At 44.5% G+C, this 3,079-nt stretch overlaps 1 long non-coding RNA gene across 1 annotated transcript; it reads right to left on the bottom strand.

Annotated features, from left to right (window-relative positions):
- Positions 1–665: 665 nt before the first annotated feature.
- LOC131507784 (uncharacterized) lies at positions 666–2,813 on the bottom strand. Its single transcript, XR_009259700.1, has 2 exons — positions 2,390–2,813; positions 666–976 (listed from the first exon to the last, which is right to left on the bottom strand). It is a non-coding gene; the product is annotated as an uncharacterized LOC131507784 (long non-coding RNA).
- Between the last annotated feature and the right edge of the window lie 266 nt (positions 2,814–3,079).

Raw genomic sequence — 3,079 nt, 5'->3', positions numbered from 1 at the left:
TGTGAAGTAGCACCGAAAGCCCTCGCCCTGCTCCTGAACAGCTAAGCCACTAGAGGGTATGCAGGAGGCAAGGAAGGGCACCTGTGGTCCATAAATATTTAACTTTTGTTGCAGCAAAGTGCAGGATGAGGAAATACTTGGCTGCTTCTCAGCCAGGGGAGCAAGGCTCCCTTAAACCCTTTGCGGGCTCCACTTTGTCGTCAATTACTTTTCTAAAACTATTAAGAGAAGAGAGGGGGAGAGTATAAACAGAATTAACAGTAATTTATGATCTGAAAAAAGACAGCAGGAGTTCAAAATCTGTCTCCATTAGGATACTTTCCTGGCGTTCCGCTGGACCCCCAAGCCACAGGATCCTGTAGGAAAAGGATGTTTATACAGCATTCCTGGCAGGAGAGACGCTTTTCCTTGCTCCCAGAGGGCGAGGTTCAGCCAACTTTCCACAGAGGGGTCTGGCCTGTGCTGAGCCTGCTGCCAGGACCCTGTTCCGGGTGTGGGCAAACACTGAGCTGTTTAGATTCTTGTTTTATTTCATTTATTTCTTGCTCAGTGGTCCCTCCCTGATTTCTACAGGGACCTCCAAGCCTGCTCTTCCCCCACCTCGACCATCAGCAAAGCCCACCAAGAGAACTGCCAACAGAGACACTCATAAGCTCTTCAGTGAGAATATTTCTGTGCCCCAGAATTTTTGAGCCAAAGGTTTATTCCATCACCTAAGGCATGTTTTATGCCATGCAGTTTCACTTTGTGGAACTAACTTTTCAAGTCTGGGAATTGCAAAGCCACGATATGTAGCAGCTTGAATTAGAGTCCAAACGCAGAGGCAGCAGAGCTCCAGAATTACTGTTTCTTCTTTTTCTTTGTCTTTTCCTTTGGGGCGGGATGCTGTGGCCCAGCTGGGAACACTGTCTCTGGCACGCGCTTGCGGTCCACTCAATATTAATGATGCAATCAAGTCTTCAGGTGAATTTTGGAGCTAAAGGGAGAGACAAAAAGAAAATTTTGTAAACCACCCCCAGAATCCGTTAGCTGAAGCTCCACACAGTTTGGGCCTTCCTTCCCTAGCCAGTCTTTTGGATCGCTGGCGACCCCAAGTGGCCAATTTAAAATGGCAGTTTTGGGGGGTTTTGTTGGATCCTTTTCCCTACAGAAAAGAAACATACTTCAAGGTTTTTTTATTCCCAAATCTTTGTAGCGTTTAAAAACTGCAGAGCTGGATTGAAAAAAAAATTTGTTTAAATGGGGCGCCTGGGTGGTCAGTCGGTTAAACGTCTGACTTTAGCTCAGATCACGATCTCACAGTTCGTGGGTTCGAGCCTTGGGCTCTGTGCTGACAGCTCGGAGCCTGGAGCCTGCTTCGAATTCTGCGTCTCCCTCTCTCTCTCTTTCTGCCCTCCCCCCCACCCTGTTCATGCTCTGTCTCTCTCTCAAAAATAAATAAACATTTAAAAAATTTTTTAAACTGCAGAGCTGGAAGGACCATTAATGTCACCTCACCTGACCATCTCATTTTACAGAAATCCCAGATCCAGAGAGGTGAAGATGGAACCCCAAAATCACACAGCATGTTAGGGTCAAGCAAAGCAGCAGTACAAGCAATGGCTCCAAGAGATTCTACACAACCAGATTTTAGTTCCATGATGGAAGAAGAAAATCTTTCCCCAAACCATAAAAGAAACATTGTTCTTACAGAAGAATCACTATAATGAGGCTGCATGTTCTAACAGATCCGAAGGTTCCCTTAAAGTACACACTTCTTTCCTCTTCTATGCCTCCACCGAAGAGGATGCGTTAAAGTGAATCGTGGTGGGGCCAGCATGGGAGAAAAGAAGGATGTCAGCATTTGGCAAATGCAGGTTAGATGCTTATTCCCAAAGGCTGGGCCTTGAGTTTGGCTCTCACTTGCATAAACACTGTCGAGTGGGCATTATCATTCCCATTTTAGAAACGAGAAAACCAAAGCTCAGGGAGACTAACTGACTTGCCCAAGATCAGTTAGCCACCACATCGCAAAAGCAACTCCCTGCATCACTTTATACATGTTTCAATTCACCCGTCCACCAAATGGGGTAATAATGTCTGCCTGTAGAATCAGAAAATGTTGATATTGGAAAGAGCCCTTAGAAGAGCCCACTTTCAAACAAAATGAACCCCCGATACATAAAACAGACAAAAATGTCTATGAGAAAGTAAATCAAAGAGAACATGGGTACTGTTGTAACGAACACCAGGAAATCCCATTCTCCCTAAAACAAAAACTAGAATTTCTAAGGGTTCGCTCCAGGGCAAATTTCTACTCTTCCACCATATGACACCTTTCCCTTGAGGTGTCTCACTTGGCCTCCTCCTGCCATCAGGAAGCTGGACCCCCCAGAAGGACACTGCCCACCTCTTGGCGTCTCTGTCCCATGTGTAGACAGAATCCCCTTTTCTATCTGCTCTGAGCACCATGGAGACGGTCTGGAATCTCCCCCAGTGCTGCTCCTAAAATTACTGCAGAAGAATAGAGGTGAAGTCACACAGAGTGTGGGAGAAGCCTAAAATCAGTCTGATTTACAGAACATGAAAGTCTGATCCAAATCTTATCAGAAGTGATTCTCTCTAGAGCTGGTAAATCCTTCTTTGCTCCAGGAAGGGTCTCGGCTTTAAAATGCTCTATGTACACTGTTCCAGCTCTTCACGGAAGCCATGCGGCCACATGCTTCAAGGTCTGGGAAAGATTTCTACTCTTCGGTCCAGGAATTCTCCTTCTAGCAGTCCACCTGAAGGAAATCATGAAACAGTTCAGGCAGCAATGTGTACGTAAAGATAATTGTCACTAGCTTATGTTCAACTAGAAAAAACAAAAAACAAAACAGAAGCAAATTATGCAACAGTAGGGTTTATGATGTAACCAGAAGATTGGATGACCATGTAACCATAGAAAACTGATGTTTTCAAAGCATTTTTAATGACACCAAATGAGGAAAAAAAAGCATTTTAAATGGCATTAAGTGAAAAAAAAGCAGAGTGCAAAACAGGTGCACATTATGTGACCAAATATTTAAAATCAAAATAAGAGAAGTGTGAGTATATGAAG

This window comes from Neofelis nebulosa, chromosome 3 (genome assembly GCF_028018385.1).
Source record: "Neofelis nebulosa isolate mNeoNeb1 chromosome 3, mNeoNeb1.pri, whole genome shotgun sequence".
Classification (NCBI taxonomy): domain Eukaryota; kingdom Metazoa; phylum Chordata; class Mammalia; order Carnivora; family Felidae; genus Neofelis; species Neofelis nebulosa.
The sequence above is the reverse complement of the archived record's forward strand: the minus strand, read 5'-3'. Positions and strand labels throughout refer to the sequence as shown.